General features: G+C 32.0%; 1 long non-coding RNA gene across 1 annotated transcript; it reads left to right on the top strand.

Annotated features, from left to right (window-relative positions):
- Positions 1-8,022: 8,022 nt before the first annotated feature.
- Positions 8,023-10,039, top strand: LOC148763583 (uncharacterized). Its single transcript, XR_016025522.1, has 3 exons — positions 8,023-8,165; positions 8,815-8,898; positions 9,766-10,039. It is a non-coding gene; the product is annotated as an uncharacterized LOC148763583 (long non-coding RNA).
- The last annotated feature ends 8,572 nt before the right edge of the window (positions 10,040-18,611 follow it).

The following is an 18,611-nucleotide window of genomic DNA, read 5'->3' as shown; positions in this document are numbered from 1 at the left end:
ACCATTCCCATGGAAATAGCATAATTAATGTTTCAAAAACATCCCAATAAATTATTCAACTTGTTGAGATAAATAGGAGTGTAACCATCCAATGTAGCATGTAATGCTTTACGTAATCCATCCTTGTGGTCACCTTTTCAACCAATTTTCTACTCATCTTTATCTTTGGTCCCTACAATATGTTAAACATATTAAAAACAACTTTGAGGTATCATCTACCTTTAATATATAAAGCAGAATTATTTAACAAATGGTACTTGAATTAGAAACTACAATAAGCTTCTTTTTCTCGCTCACAGTAGCTAGGTACTCCTTGTAGTTCTTCCTTTAATGTCTAACCACAATGATGGCAAATATCCTTCTCTTTGTCCTTTTTGACACCTCCTTTAGACTTCAGTGCTTTCTCATTTTGGGATTTCTTCCCTTTTTAGGCTTTTTTCTTTTATTGGTTTGTATAATCCTTCGAAGAAGAAAGAAGAAGCAATGATCCCTTATCTTTTTTGATGGACCTCTCTACTGTGTCCAACATATTTAGAAGTTTGGGAAGAGTGGCTTCCAATCGATTCATATGGAAGTTCAACATGAACTGACTGAAGCTATCAGTAAGAGATTGTAGAACTAAGTCTATACTTAGCTCATGATCCATCGCTAATCCCAAGTGTCCAAGTCTCTCAATGAGTCTAATCATTTTCAGCACATGGGGTCTAACAGAACTGCCTTTCACCATATTGCATCAGAATAGTTCTTTAAAGATCTCATATCTTTCAGTGTGCCCTTCTTTATCAAACAATTTTTTAAAGTGAAGAATCATGGACTGGACATCCATGTGCTCATGCTACTTTTGGAGCTCAAGGATCATACTGGCTAGCATCACACATGCTGCTTGCTCATCGTCATCCTTATGATGTTGATATGCTTCCCACTCTTTAGCACTAGCATCATTAGTAGGGACTGGTGGAATAGGAGTGTCAAAGACATAGGATTTCTTCTCCTATTTCAAGACAATTTTGAGGTTTTGAAACCAATCGAAGAAGTTTGGGTTAGTGAGTTTAGTTGCATCCAAGATGCTCCATAGTGACAAATTATTAGCCATGTATATAAATTGTGCCTAAATAGATAAAATAAAGTAATAAGTAAATATCATGCATAAACTATTTAAAACAAGGTTTTAAATTATAAATAGTTCTCCCATTATTTTCTACAAGATGATAACCCTCAAAGTCTCTTTGAAAAGTCTCCTTTAAGATCTTTTTAGTGGGCTAGGACCCTGTTCAACATGCCATAACCTTGAGTGTGCTCAATAAGCCATGATATGTCTAATTGGGTAGATAACTTTCAATTATGTGACAACTCGTTATTTAAGTGTATTGTATTTTCGAGCATAAGGGTAAAATAGTCATTTTGTCACCCCAGGGGTAAAATTATAATTTTACACCACCAACACTTGTCCAGCACATGGATTTTACCCAATATTATCATGGATAATTGAGAAAATTTAAGTGGTGGAGAGAGATTGCTTAATGAGTAAGAATGACACATGGACCAATGGAATGGTGACATGTGTCAAATTCTCATCCATTTAATATTTTTCTTATAAATTAGCATAAAATCAGCCTATTTCTCTTCATATGGCCGGCCAAAACAAGAACAAAGGAAGAACAAAGGAAGAAAAGAAGAACAAAAACCCTAGGTGGAAAAATTCAAGGGAAAAGTGTGAAAATTCAAGGAAACAAGTGAAAAAAGGTAAGATTTTTCAATTCTAGCTTGTGATCTACCTTTCCTATGCATTATGTTGCATTTTCCATGGTTGAGAATCAAGTTTGCATGATGAATCCCTTGCTGGCCGGACATGGGGGGAGGAGTTTTGATGCTTGATTTGGTTAGATTTTAAGATATTTTAGTGTTTTTAGTTAGTTAGTGATGTGTAGCATGAAAATCAAGTAAGAAAAATTCACTTTCTCCCATTACCCATCATTGGCTGAATTTTTCATGTAGAGTGTGGATGGTGGATTTGATTTTATTTCAAGTGAATTGGTTAGGAAATGATGAATTACGGTAAGAAAATCAAGTAGGAAAAATTATAGTGTTGATGCACCCACCATGGCCAAATTTTCCAAGAGAAAATGTGAGGATGATTTTGCCATATTTCAAGTTATTTAATTTTTGTTTGATGATTTGGAGTATTGGGAGAAAAACGAAATCATTTGGAGTTGAATTGGACGTATTGGCCAATTAATCGAGTGATAGATCGAATTAGGCCAATACCGTTTTATTTGGGTGCTCAATTTAATTTGTGTAGAACACCGTGTTTAGATGATAATCCGAACAATTTGCATTCCATTTCATGCATCCATATAGTTTTATAATGGTTTAGCACCAATGTGGTAAATTGCTTGATTATGCATTATGTCTAGGAGGTGAATCCTCCGATAAGGGCAAAGAAATTGTACCCGAGGATCGATAGTCAGAGTACTCTAAAAATTCGACTCCCGAAATAGTGAGTAACCTTATCATCATTTTAATTATCTAAAGTGGTCTTTTTATTCAATTTTGTGAATGTTATGAAAAATGAGTTAAATGGTTAATTTTTAGATTTTATAAACAAAATGTGTTTAAATGAAATGATTTTATAAATTATCTTGAATTGAATGATGGCTTTGAAAATAGAGTAATTGGAGACCATTTGATGTATTGTGAATTTATGGTTCTAATTGATTGGCTTATGACAATATTGGCATGAATGGCTGAATTGGTATTTGTGTTGAAAATGTATAAATTGTTGTTTGCCTTGATAGGCTGGATAATGATAAAATTGCCATGTCATGCTATTGAATTTTTATTGTATGGTGGGTTTAGCTTGCTGCAGTGGGCGGTTTTGTGGACCAGCCTAGTAGAGGGGCACGAAATCCAGTTATATATGTACCTCGATCGGAGAAGCCTGTAGGGTATCTCCTGAGGTATGGTTAAAGTTCACGTCACGCCGAACTACCTTGTGATGATGAACTCCGTTAACGCCAAGGAATGACTGTGTTTTTGAAACTAAAAATATGTTTATGTGTATACAAAATTATTTAACAGCCTTGGTGGACTCAGTTAAATGCCTCGCCCAAGGTATTCTCGAGAATAATTTTGGCAAGAGCCAAGCTTTTAAGATACTCATAAGCCATGTTGATTATTTAAATGAAATGAATATTTATGTTATGAAATACATATTGAGATGGAATATTTTAATCGTCTCCATTTACTCGACTTTAGATATTTTGGATGGTGTCTGTTTACTCACTGGGATTATATAATCTCACCACCCTCATTTCCACCCATTTCAGGCTCAGAATAGGCTGTAGATAGCTGATTTCACCGAGGCTACCATTGGATTTGCATCCTCCAAACTATATGTTCACAGTCTCTCTTACTTTTGGTTATTCGGGGGCCTACTAGTTATTGTAAATTAAATTAAATACTCTGGCTTACTGTATTACAGTATGTATGAATTTATTTTGCTTTTACGCTGCAAAAAAATTATTTACGTATAACTCTAAAAATAGTATTTTATAAGAAAATAGAATATTTTATTGAATATTTCTTTTATTTTTTTTATTATATTCAAATAATCATAATTTCACTTTAAATGAATGTTTTAAACATCTAAACTTATTTTTTATTATGAAATATGTGTTTTGCACTCACATACTACATTTTGGCTGGTTTTGAAATTTTTAAGAAAAATGACCAAAATACCCATGTGAAACAAAAATCATTTTTTTATTGTTTTAAGTTGGAAATAGCTTAAAATCTATTAGAACATGATATTTGGCAACAGTTACTCACAGGGGAAATGAGAAACTGATATTAAAGCCTTGTGGGGTTTCGGTTGGCATTCCGGGTAATGAGTGTCTATCGAGACACCGCGGCTATTGTCACGGGCTCGAAGGGAGTATCGGGTTGTGATAGATATTTTATAAGGTTATCATTTATACTTTGGTTTTATCCTTCAAATTATCTGCTTTAAGATTATTTTCCATCTATGCCTTGTTCATGGAGCCAATGATCACTGAGTCTGTGAGACTCACCCCTTATCTCCCTTTTTGCAGATAGTGATTAGCCTAACATGCATTCATCGGCACATATTGTCCACCGCGGATAGGTAAAGGCATCTCATAGCACTTTATTCCGAGTCACTCTGTTGCTAAAAGTCGAGTCGTCATAGTGTATTTTGTTATGAAATAGACAATAGTGTTAATACAAATGTACATTTGCAGATTATATACCTTGATGTATTTTTACAATTATGAGGAATAAAGGTTAAGTCGATTTATTACAACTTTTCATTCAAATCATATTAAAAATAGTTATATGGTTCAAAGAGATTACATGGATCGATGGAATCAGTATAACATATTAGCAAGAGTTTCGAATAAGGCTTGTTCGGGACTTGGCGAGTTCTCCCGTAAGACTTGGACGTCGGTAGCGATTGAGGAACGGGTTGTTATAGTATGTAACTCTTAAACTTATGAATTTTCATAATTAATTAGAAAATTACATCAAAAATACAATCATTAATCTTGTAAGATTTAGCTATTTCTCTAATTAAATGCTAATTTATTATTTCGCTGCGTTATATTTTTAATTTCTTGATTATTTTCATGTTTGAGCATGAGGTTGAATCCCAGCATACCCTCCCAATAAAGCTAAAATAAATCCACAAACTGAAAATAAATCTACTCAAACATATCTAGATCTAATAACAATACGGTTTATAAACTACAAAAAAAAAAAGTATGAAAAATAATAGTACTATTACTTATAGTGATAGCTAGTAAGCAACATTTCAGCTTCATTCTCCACCATTTCTCATTTCCTCAACAACTCACCAGGGATCTAACAACAACTAAGACAAGAAAATCCAAAACATACAAAAAAAGAAAGAACAAAACAAACAAAGACCAATGAAAAACATATTAAACTGTTGAAATTGTAGGGTATAGACAAAAAAATCAATTTTGGTTCGGAACCAAACAGAAAAAAATAAAAAGAGAAAGAGTAAGAAAAATGAGGAGAGAGAGAAAAAGAAGAAAAAAACCTTAAAATCCAAAGTTGTAAGATTAGAACCACAGTGAAGAGTTTGGAAAGTTATTTGAAGAAAGAAGAGCAAAGCAAAGAACTTTGGTCTTTTCAGCAAGCAAAGGAAGTTTCAGCCGTGGTAACAAGGGGCAAGGGGGATCAAATTTAGAAATGAAATTTGGTAAATTGAACCTCCTAGATTAAGGTTAGGGATTAGTATTCATTTAAAGTTTAATTTCATTTTATATAAATTATATAAAGTTAAAATATTTTAAATTTTATTAACAAATGAATAATTCTTAATAATAATAAACTTTAATAGATTTATATTATATTATATGTAATATATTTATGTTAAGTTTATTATATAAACTATAAACATTATAAAAATGACTAATATCTTTAGATATTCATAATATATTAGAAATTAATGTATAATACAATATATTTAATATTATTAAATTATAAAAAAATAATATTATTTTATTCTTTATATAATATATTAATTAATTATTAACTTAATTTATTATTTTGTAAAATATTAATTACTTATACATCAATAAGTATAAGTATTATATTAATTTTACATAGTGTAAAGTTATTAGGGCAAAAGGATGCAAACCTAACATGAATGTCAATCTAAGAAAGCATTATTAGTTGAAATGTTGAATCATTTATTAAATTAAAATTAAATTTTATTTAAACTTTCAAGCTAAGTAGGTTTCAATTTATGATTTGCAAAGGATTGAAAATTTTCTTTTATAAAATGAGAAATTACTAAATAAAATTACAGTTCTAAAAGCTCCATTGACTCGTTGTTTTACTAATATTAATAAGAAAATAAGAAAACAAGTGTTTATATTCATTTCATTAAACTTGTTTTAAATTACAAATACATTCAAAGTAAACATCTACAAATATTATAAAAAATAAAATTTTTCATATTTATTCTTTATTCATTGTAAACTAAAAAATTAGAATATGAAAAAACTAATATTTATTTTCGTAGATATTTCGCCATGGCCCATGGTTGCTTATAAAGAAAATATATATATATATTTCCACCAAAATTTATGCTTGCTTAACGTTGTTAATTATCAATAGTTAGATAATTATAACAATATTCAAAATTCTAGCAAAGACATACATAGCATATTAATATGTAAGCCATATTTAATATCATATATTAATATTAACATATAATTTATATCACTTAAAATATATAATTGCATGTAATTTCATATTAATTAATACAAGTATATATATATGTTACCAATTTTAAATACTTATAAAAACTCAAATATATACTATACACAAAAAACAAAAATATAATATTTTTATTTCATCCAAACGAAAGTATTTAATTTTTTGTTTAATTATATAAATAAAGTTGAAAATAACTTTTGTGACAGATTTTTAGTGATAGATTTGTGACAACTAATTTTATTTTTAATTTAGCAAGGCGCCCCTTTTCCCTTCAAACAATTTGTCACAAATCCGTCACTACTTTTGTAACAAAAATATAATATTAAATTAAACTTATCCTTGTGATAGATTATTTTGTCATAATAATTTGTAACTATACTTAAATTGGTCGCATGTTATGTACTCGGGTTGCCCGAATTAAATTTTTGTCACAATTCTGTCTCTAATTTTGACACTAAACAAGGAATTTTAATATTGTAACGGTTTTCATCACAAGATTTTGTCTCTAATTTTTGGTGCCAGATAAAATTTTCACTTTCCAATTAATTGCAATAGAAAATAGTGATAGAAACTTTTTTGTCATAATTGCCCGAGTTTCTAGTAGTGAGATATATATATATATATTCCATAGCTATGTGAAATACCCCATACTTTGATATGGTGATAAATAAAATTGATCGAATGCATATTGAGGTCAATTAAAATGTTTAGAAGTGATAAAAGACGAAAGGAGTAGTTTAGGATAAAATGTTTCGCAAGTGAGAAAATAATAATAAAATAATAATAATTTTATCAGAGGAGAATTTGTGAGATAAAAGGCGATTTGGAAGTCAAGTGAGGCATAATAAGGTATTTTGGGTACCAAAGAGACAAGATAAAATTTGTAGAATAAAATAATATTTTATTAATAAAATATTATTAAAATATTAATATTTAGCCGGATGTCGAAGTCAATCAAGAAGAAAGATCATATGGTTGATCCAAGTGGGGGAGAAGATGACAAGCTCGACTCTATAAAAATATTTATCATGACATACATGTGATGGATAGTATGTTTGCATGCTAGGAGAGTTTCGAAAAATTTACAAAAGTCGGTATTGTACCTAGAGGTACAATAAAGTTGATTTAAGCCTCGAACTAGATCAAATAGAGAATTTATAATGAAATTAAGAATTTTAAAGTCCCAGAATGGGTTAATATGGTGATTCGGAGTTCGAGGATCAATTTGGAGTCAAATTGGAATTTTCGCTATCTAGGGGCAAAATGGTCATTTGCCACCTGGGGACAAAATGGAAATTTTTAGAAAAGATTTTTGGCCCCATTTCACTTATTGGAGTAAGATTTGAGGTTTAGAAGTGAAAAATTTTAATTTCGGTATAATTTGGAGTAAAAGGGTAAAATGGTAATTTTACCATTCGGAATCGAAAATTTAATTTTTTGAAAGGATTTTGATCAAATTTAATTATTTGGAGTGTGAAATGAGTATGAGGAGTGAAAATTATGCATTATGGAAAATTTTCAATTTTTGGGGTAAAAATGTAATTTTTGAAAAGTTCGGGGGCAAAAGTGTAATTTTGAAAAATTTGCTCCACCAAAACTGTGGAAAAATCTGGAAATTTCACTTAAGACTTGGATAAGTCAAAGGGAATGCATGGTGAAAAAAATAGGACAAGTGGATGGCTAGAAAAAAAAAAAGAATTAATAAAATATTTAAAATATGAATAAAATAATATTATTTCATTAAACAATAAAAAGGCATAAAAAAAAATCAGCCCACCCATTCTTCTTCTTCAACATTCGGCCAAGCAAGAAACAAGAGAGAGAAAGGAGAAAACAAAACCCTAGAGAGAGAAAATCAAAGAAAAAGTGTGAATTTTCAAGGAAATTAAGTGAAAAAGGTGAGATTTTTTCTATTAAGCTTGAGTTTTCTTATTCCCAAGCATTTCTCTTTATTTTCCATGATTAAATTACATGTTTTCATGATGAATTCAATTCTGAAAAAATGGGTTAGGAGAGAGAAAGTTGTTGGATTTATTTGATTTTAATTTATGTTAGTGTTTTTAGTTAGTTTAGCATATTTAGAAACAAAACAACAAGAAAAGAATTTATTTTCTCCCCCAACCATTAATGGCTGAATTTACCATGTAGTGAGTGAGGATGAGTTTGATTTTATTCTAGGAGAATTGGTTAAGGAATAATGAATTATGAGCCTAGAAAAATAATGGGAATTTTTGGAGCAAAAATACGAATTTTTACCCACTAGGGGTATTTTTGTAATTTGCTGTTGGGACTGATAATTTGCATCACACTGAGGGACATTAAGTTAATTTGGGTGTAATTGAGGTATAGAAACTGAAAAGAATTAAATTGGAGTTTAAACAAACCCGTTAGGAATTTAATCGGGTGATAAGACGAATTAGGCTAATACCGGATTTAAATAGTTACCAGTGCATTTTTGCATTCCATATCATGCATTGGTAGTCCAAATTAGTTTAATTTTGATTTAGTACCAACTTAGTGAAATTCTCGATTTTGTACTGTGTCAAGGTGGTGAGTCCTCCAATAAAGGCAAGGAAATTGCATCCGAGGACCAGTAGACAGAGTGCTTCGAAAGTCTGCATTCTAGACATAGTGAGTAAACTTATTATCGTCTTAATTATCTAGAGTAGTTTTATACAACTATGTGATTTTATGAAAAATGGGTTATATGGTAAATTGTTATGTTTTAAGGGAAATTGTGATTTTATAAAATGATTTTATAAATTTTCTGAAAAATCGAATATTGGTTTTGAAAATAGAGTAATTGGAGACTGCTAGTTTGTGTTGCAAATTTATGGTTCTGAATTGAATGGCTTATGACAATAAATGAGCATGAATGGCTAAACTGATTTTGGTGTTATAATTATTTATACTGTGTATTCAGCCTTGAGAGGCTAGGTTGTGATAAATTGCCATGACATGCTAGAATGAATTTTATTGATTGGTGGATTATATATTAATTATTTACTGCAGAGGGGGTTCCGTGGACCAGCCTATTAGAGGGGCACGGTAAACTCCATTATATTATTACCTCGAACGGAGAGGCGCGTAGGGTATCTCCTGGGGTATAGCTTAGGGTTCACTTCACGCCAAACCACCACGTGAAGGGGAACTCAGCCAACGCCAAGGAACGGCTGTATTTTTTTCAAACAAAAATATATTTTAAGTGTACACAAAATTTTAACAGCCTTGGCGGACTCGGTTAGATGCCCTGCGCAAGGTATCACCGAGTATGAGTTTTGGCACGAGCCAAAGTTTTAAGAAATTCATAAGCCAAGTTGATTTCTCGATTTTCATGGATTGATTTTATTTGGTTGAAATGAGTTGAAAGGTAATGAAATTACAGTATGATGATTTATTTTAATTGTCTCCATTTACTCGACTTTAGATAGTTTAGATGGTATCTGTTTACTCACTGGGATTTTATAATCTCACCACCCTCATTTCCTCACATTTCAGGCTCAGGGAATTCCATAGTTAGCTGATTTTGACAAGGACTTTCATTTGGACTCGAATCGGTAAAAGCTGTAGGTTTCCAGCTTCCGATGCATTTTGGATAGATGTGGGCCCACGTGTCACTGTAAAAGAAATTTTATGCTTTGGTTATTTGTTTTATAGTATATATGTATATAATTATCTTTTACGCTATAAGAATTATGTATCGATAGTTTTATGAAAATTATTTTACAAGAAAATAGTTTATTTTATTGAATATTTTTATTATATTCAAATGGTCAAATTTTCACTTCAAATGAACGTTTTAGATACTTAATTTTTTTTAATCATTAAATATATATTTTCGGCTTACCTACTACATTTTTAGCAAGTTTCGAGGTTTTCGACAAAAATGACAAAAATGCCCCTATGAGCAAAAAAAAAAAATGTTATGTTATGATTTGGAAATGATTTGTAATCTTTCGTATTTTGATTATTTGATAACTATTGCTCACCGGGGAAGTGCGAAAGCTGATACGAGAGCCTTGCAAGGTTTCGATCGACATTCGGGGTGAAGAATGTTTGTCGAGGCTTCGCGGCGGTTGTCACGGGCTCGATGGGGAGTTCCGGGTCGTGACAATTTAGATTGGTATCAGAGCATGGTTTAAAGATCATATATTTTGATTTTAAAGCTTTGGATTTAAAAGTTTTTGGTTTTAAAGTTGTTTTATGGAATCTACACTGACACTGCGTGGCCCCAAGTCCAGTTAAGTTAAGATAAGTTAAGATAAGTTAAGTTAGGTTAGATTGAATAGTATGTATGCATCTTCATATAGAAATCTACCTACTTTTGAGATGCATAAATAATTAAACAATTACTATTTGATTGTATATAGGTTTTGAGGTGCACTGGTGACATACACACCATGTCTAGAAGTGGTGGTAGTCTCGATACCTCTCATAGTGATAGCGAGAGATCTCTAGATTCTACAGCTAGAAGCAAATGGCACCCTGATACAGGTGATTCGGAAGGTGGTCTGTCTCGAATTTCTGATAATAGAATTCCTAAGAACTTATCAGAATGAGTTTATAATAAAGGGAGCTTCGAGAGTAGCGAGAATTTTGAAAGTGAGAGTAGCTCCAATACATCAAAAATTGAACAAGATTTCCTTTCGAAACAACCTGGAGAGCACCCTAGAGAATGGACGAGGGAAGAAATTGCAAGGGGATATATTCGTTCTAGGAAGAGTGTGACAGTAGTCCGACACTTTCCACCAGGCTGTGGGAGAAATGTAAGGGGACAACCAGAAAAGGATAAGGAGAAAGTAACAGTGGCAAGTAAACCCCTTAGAAAAGTGTCAGGTGTACGACATTTTCCTCCTCGTTGTGGAAGAAATGCTACACCGGTGAGTGATGAAGAATATAGGAGAATACAACAAGCCTGGATTGAGGAGCAAAGGAAAAAATCTCAGAAGGAGGAAAACCCGGAAGAGGATCTTTAGGAGGACTCAGAGTAGAATCTTCCGATAAGATCAGATTAAGATGATGATCCCAAGGACATGTAATATTTTCGTAGGATTTTACACTACCTTAACTCTAAGTAGATGTTGTGTAAAAGAGATAATAATTATCTGTACAAAGAATTAAAAATAGTTTGGCTTTTAAAGTATAGGACTAGAATGTATTATAAAATGGTTGTTTAAGTAACTGAAAGTATATGGGAATCTTTAGTATGATAGGGATAAATTGGTAATATAATTATTGAGGAAGGTTATAGAAGGAAGCAATAAGGTTATAAATGACATTCGGAATGGATAATGTGATTAAGTTAATGATTGTAATTTAAGCATGAAGGGGATTATTCAGTGATGTTATGACACTATGAGGTAATAGTCGGGCACAAATATAACCCAATGAAGTTAAATTATGGAATATGGGGAATATAAAATTTTGATTCAGTAAGGATTGCGAGAATAAAGTGAGGAGGAAGCCAAGCTATTTTCATAGTTAATTATACCGAAAGTCAATAAGATTATTGGAGTATAAGACAAAGAAGATAATTGGATAGGGATGACAATAAATTTGAGGAAAGTTGTAGATAGTAAACAACTTATGTGTAGAGTGGTATATGTATCATGAATTTATTACACTGTATGGAAAGGATGTTATGAGGTGGAATTTTATGAATGTTGATAAAAGTCAAAAGATGACATGAGATGAAAGTATTAATCTGGCTTAGTGTGTATGACAAGAAAATAGAAGGTACCTATACTTATGGAACTCATGATATATATCTAGAAGGGAAACCACTGGTTGAGAATGATTGATGTGGTGACTTTGAATGCAGACAAATAGCTTTGATGAGAAAATTTCCAATAGCTACAGTACTTCAGCATTGACTGTTCAATGTTATACTGCTCCGAATACCTCACGCCTATGATGCATGAGTAAGATGGGAGTGACACGATAATGAGCTTACAAATTGAATTTTGGTTGTTGGTCGTTGTGTTTTGTTATCTAGGAGTCTTAAATATTTTGGAGAATGTTTACCCAAATGAATTGAAAAACTTCTTTATTGCCTTGTATATAGGCATATAATTAAAAGAAAAAAATTTAAAAGATTCTTGAGATGACTATATTGAGATGAGATACCAAGTAATGAAAGTGTGAAGGAAGAATTACGAGACTGGTATAGAAAATCAGTTTATGTAGAATATCATTATGAGAATTTGTAATATCTGTTTTGATACAGTAAAATGACAAGGGTTAGTAACAATATGAGGCTAATTATGTGGCACCCTGGAAACCTCTGAAGATGAGTTAAGGATTGAATGGATGAGTACGTATTTATATACCTTTAAGATTAAGTGTTTTAGGAATACATAAACATCTTTGAGAAGAGATTATAATCATACACAGCAAGTATGAAACGTAAAATTTTTAAAACTTGCTGAGAAGCCTAACGGCTAAATCACAAGTTAAGGGATCACATGCTGTGAGACATAAGTTTAAGATAGATATTCCCAAGGAAATACTCAAGAGAAGTTTTGCTCTGGATCTCGTTAAAGCAAGCACTAAGTTATGTGATTATAAAAAGGAAGCTGTAAGCTGAGAGTGATATTAGTATTAATATTGAAAAATACTTTAGGGGAATCTAGTTTTAAGTTTTACAATTTCAAGTACAATTTATAAATTAGTTAAGGAAGAATGGTGTTATGTTCATATGAAGGAGTGGAACAAAGGATGATAGAAGTTGACCTTGAAAATGAAGTCAGATAATGAAACTTTCCTAATATATTATGGAAATTGGAATTCGAAAATGCTTAAGGCATACATGATTCAAATGGGTTTGAGTCTTAAGTGACAAATCAATATCGTAATGCAAGAAAGATACAAGGTAATATAGAGGCATGAAAGATGATTAAGGACAAAAAGGATGACTCTTAGGAATTGTGGTATTGCATGAGATGCAATGATCAAGTTGAGATAAATCTTTGAGGCATGAATAGGATTATAAAGCATACACGTATAATAGATTATAATTCAATGGAGATGACATTGTGATGAATGATATATAGTATAAGGAAACTCAAACATATGGTTGGAAATGATATGAATGATATGAAGTTATACACAAGTATAATAGGAAGGTTGACATGCACTATAAGAATTATTATATTGAAACTAGGATTGGGATACGGATGAATAATGGGGGAATGTAGTCCAAGGCATGTGAACACATGGATTCCTATATATAAAGAGAGAGGTTGACATTTGAAAATGCATGTATATATGTATATATGAAATTGATAATTTTACTAACTGAAGTGAAGAATGGTTCTCGGTAATTGGGAGATTTTGAAATAGTGTCCAGAGAGGTTAGTGAGCTAAAGTGTTAACAGACATGTAATGAACGATTAAAGTTATGAATGACTTTGAAAGTAAACCTTGAATTGTTTAAGTTTTTAATGAAACTCCATTAAAGGAAGGGTTTGGACCAGTATAAGATGGATGAATCAAGGTTGAGAAAATTGGTATGGAGCAAATTAATAAAACGATGAATAGGTATACATAAGTAAGTATGATATGTGATCGAAATCGGTATAATTGAGATGAAGTTATGGTTCAAATGTAATAATGGAGATAAAGGCATGCTTAGTGTCTAGATATAAGAGATCATGGTTGTGAAAAGTATTACTGATCCGGTTCCAAATGATGATAATTGCTTTAAATAAAGCATTTAATTGAACTGAAGGTGAACGAGGGAAATAAACTGAATGTCCCTATAAAAGGAACAAGGAGTAAGATCATAGAAGGAGATTGATAATGCAACATCGACTGGAATTCGAGGACGAATTCTATTTAAGTGGGGGAGATTGAAATACCCCATACTTTGATATGGTGATAAATAAAATTGATCGAATGCATATTGAGGTCAATTAAAATGTTTAGAAGTGATAAAAGACGAAAGGAGTAGTTTAGGATAAAATGTTTCGCAAGTGAGAAAATAATAATAAAATAATAATAATTTTATCAGAGGAGAATTTGTGAGATAAAAGGCGATTTGGAAGTCAAGTGAGGCATAATAAGGTATTTTGGGTACCAAAGAGACAAGATAAAATTTGTAGAATAAAATAATATTTTATTAATAAAATATTATTAAAATATTAATATTTAGCCGGATGTCGAAGTCAATCAAGAAGAAAGATCATATGGTTGATCCAAGTGGGGGAGAAGATGACAAGCTCGACTCTATAAAAATATTTATCATGACATACATGTGATGGATAGTATGTTTGCATGCTAGGAGAGTTTCGAAAAATTTACAAAAGTCGGTATTGTACCTAGAGGTACAATAAAGTTGATTTAAGCCTCGAACTAGATCAAATAGAGAATTTATAATGAAATTAAGAATTTTAAAGTCCCAGAATGGGTTAATATGGTGATTCGGAGTTCGAGGATCAATTTGGAGTCAAATTGGAATTTTCGCTATCTAGGGGCAAAATGGTCATTTGCCACCTGGGGACAAAATGGAAATTTTTAGAAAAGATTTTTGGCCCCATTTCACTTATTGGAGTAAGATTTGAGGTTTAGAAGTGAAAAATTTTAATTTCGGTATAATTTGGAGTAAAAGGGTAAAATGGTAATTTTACCATTCGGAATCGAAAATTTAATTTTTTGAAAGGATTTTGATCAAATTTAATTATTTGGAGTGTGAAATGAGTATGAGGAGTGAAAATTATGCATTATGGAAAATTTTCAATTTTTGGGGTAAAAATGTAATTTTTGAAAAGTTCGGGGGCAAAAGTGTAATTTTGAAAAATTTGCTCCACCAAAACTGTGGAAAAATCTGGAAATTTCACTTAAGACTTGGATAAGTCAAAGGGAATGCATGGTGAAAAAAATAGGACAAGTGGATGGCTAGAAAAAAAAAAAGAATTAATAAAATATTTAAAATATGAATAAAATAATATTATTTCATTAAACAATAAAAAGGCATAAAAAAAAATCAGCCCACCCATTCTTCTTCTTCAACATTCGGCCAAGCAAGAAACAAGAGAGAGAAAGGAGAAAACGAGAGAGAAAATCAAAGAAAAAGTGTGAATTTTCAAGGAAATTAAGTGAAAAAGGTGAGATTTTTTCTATTAAGCTTGAGTTTTCTTATTCCCAAGCATTTCTCTTTATTTTCCATGATTAAATTACATGTTTTCATGATGAATTCAATTCTGAAAAAATGGGTTAGGAGAGAGAAAGTTGTTGGATTTATTTGATTTTAATTTATGTTAGTGTTTTTAGTTAGTTTAGCATATTTAGAAACAAAACAACAAGAAAAGAATTTATTTTCTCCCCCAACCATTAATGGCTGAATTTACCATGTAGTGAGTGAGGATGAGTTTGATTTTATTCTAGGAGAATTGGTTAAGGAATAATGAATTATGAGCCTAGAAAAATAATGGGAATTTTTGGAGCAAAAATACGAATTTTTACCCACTAGGGGTATTTTTGTAATTTGCTGTTGGGACTGATAATTTGCATCACACTGAGGGACATTAAGTTAATTTGGGTGTAATTGAGGTATAGAAACTGAAAAGAATTAAATTGGAGTTTAAACAAACCCGTTAGGAATTTAATCGGGTGATAAGACGAATTAGGCTAATACCGGATTTAAATAGTTACCAGTGCATTTTTGCATTCCATATCATGCATTGGTAGTCCAAATTAGTTTAATTTTGATTTAGTACCAACTTAGTGAAATTCTCGATTTTGTACTGTGTCAAGGTGGTGAGTCCTCCAATAAAGGCAAGGAAATTGCATCCGAGGACCAGTAGACAGAGTGCTTCGAAAGTCTGCATTCTAGACATAGTGAGTAAACTTATTATCGTCTTAATTATCTAGAGTAGTTTTATACAACTATGTGATTTTATGAAAAATGGGTTATATGGTAAATTGTTATGTTTTAAGGGAAATTGTGATTTTATAAAATGATTTTATAAATTTTCTGAAAAATCGAATATTGGTTTTGAAAATAGAGTAATTGGAGACTGCTAGTTTGTGTTGCAAATTTATGGTTCTGAATTGAATGGCTTATGACAATAAATGAGCATGAATGGCTAAACTGATTTTGGTGTTATAATTATTTATACTGTGTATTCAGCCTTGAGAGGCTAGGTTGTGATAAATTGCCATGACATGCTAGAATGAATTTTATTGATTGGTGGATTATATATTAATTATTTACTGCAGAGGGGGTTCCGTGGACCAGCCTATTAGAGGGGCACGGTAAACTCCATTATATTATTACCTCGAACGGAGAGGCGCGTAGGGTATCTCCTGGGGTATAGCTTAGGGTTCACTTCACGCCAAACCACCACGTGAAGGGGAACTCAGCCAACGCCAAGGAACGGCTGTATTTTTTTCAAACAAAAATATATTTTAAGTGTACACAAAATTTTAACAGCCTTGGCGGACTCGGTTAGATGCCCTGCGCAAGGTATCACCGAGTATGAGTTTTGGCACGAGCCAAAGTTTTAAGAAATTCATAAGCCAAGTTGATTTCTCGATTTTCATGGATTGATTTTATTTGGTTGAAATGAGTTGAAAGGTAATGAAATTACAGTATGATGATTTATTTTAATTGTCTCCATTTACTCGACTTTAGATAGTTTAGATGGTATCTGTTTACTCACTGGGATTTTATAATCTCACCACCCTCATTTCCTCACATTTCAGGCTCAGGGAATTCCATAGTTAGCTGATTTTGACAAGGACTTTCATTTGGACTCGAATCGGTAAAAGCTGTAGGTTTCCAGCTTCCGATGCATTTTGGATAGATGTGGGCCCACGTGTCACTGTAAAAGAAATTTTATGCTTTGGTTATTTGTTTTATAGTATATATGTATATAATTATCTTTTACGCTATAAGAATTATGTATCGATAGTTTTATGAAAATTATTTTACAAGAAAATAGTTTATTTTATTGAATATTTTTATTATATTCAAATGGTCAAATTTTCACTTCAAATGAACGTTTTAGATACTTAATTTTTTTTAATCATTAAATATATATTTTCGGCTTACCTACTACATTTTTAGCAAGTTTCGAGGTTTTCGACAAAAATGACAAAAATGCCCCTATGAGCAAAAAAAAAATGTTATGTTATGATTTGGAAATGATTTGTAATCTTTCGTATTTTGATTATTTGATAACTATTGCTCACCGGGGAAGTGCGAAAGCTGATACGAGAGCCTTGCGAGGTTTCGATCGACATTCGGGGTGAAGAATGTTTGTCGAGGCTTCGCGGCGGTTGTCACGGGCTCGATGGGGAGTTCCGGGTCGTGACAATTTAGATTGGTATCAGAGCATGGTTTAAAGATCATATATTTTGATTTTAAAGCTTTGGATTTAAAAGTTTTTGGTTTTAAAGTTGTTTTATGGAATCTACACTGACACTGCGTGGCCCCAAGTCCAGTTAAGTTAAGATAAGTTAAGATAAGTTAAGTTAGGTTAGATTGAATAGTATGTATGCATCTTCATATAGAAATCTACCTACTTTTGAGATGCATAAATAATTAAACAATTACTATTTGATTGTATATAGGTTTTGAGGTGCACTGGTGACATACACACCATGTCTAGAAGTGGTGGTAGTCTCGATACCTCTCATAGTGATAGCGAGAGATCTCTAGATTCTACAGCTAGAAGCAAATGGCACCCTGATACAGGTGATTCGGAAGGTGGTCTGTCTCGAATTTCTGATAATAGAATTCCTAAGAACTTATCAGAATGAGTTTATAATAAAGGGAGCTTCGAGAGTAGCGAGAATTTTGAAAGTGAGAGTAGCTCCAATACATCAAAAATTGAACAAGATTTCCTTTCGAAACAACCTGGAGAGCACCCTAGAGAATGGACGAGGGAAGAAATTGCAAGGGGATATATTCGTTCTAGGAAGAGTGTGACAGTAGTCCGACACTTTCCACCAGGCTGTGGGAGAAATGTAAGGGGACAACCAGAAAAGGATAAGGAGAAAGTAACAGTGGCAAGTAAACCCCTTAGAAAAGTGTCAGGTGTACGACATTTTCCTCCTCGTTGTGGAAGAAATGCTACACCGGTGAGTGATGAAGAATATAGGAGAATACAACAAGCCTGGATTGAGGAGCAAAGGAAAAAATCTCAGAAGGAGGAAAACCCGGAAGAGGATCTTTAGGAGGACTCAGAGTAGAATCTTCCGATAAGATCAGATTAAGATGATGATCCCAAGGACATGTAATATTTTCGTAGGATTTTACACTACCTTAACTCTAAGTAGATGTTGTGTAAAAGAGATAATAATTATCTGTACAAAGAATTAAAAATAGTTTGGCTTTTAAA

Source organism: Theobroma cacao, chromosome 3 (genome assembly GCF_053813885.1).
Source record: "Theobroma cacao isolate CCN51 chromosome 3, ASM5381388v1, whole genome shotgun sequence".
Classification (NCBI taxonomy): Eukaryota; Viridiplantae; Streptophyta; class Magnoliopsida; order Malvales; family Malvaceae; genus Theobroma; species Theobroma cacao.
The sequence above is the reverse complement of the archived record's forward strand: the minus strand, read 5'-3'. Positions and strand labels throughout refer to the sequence as shown.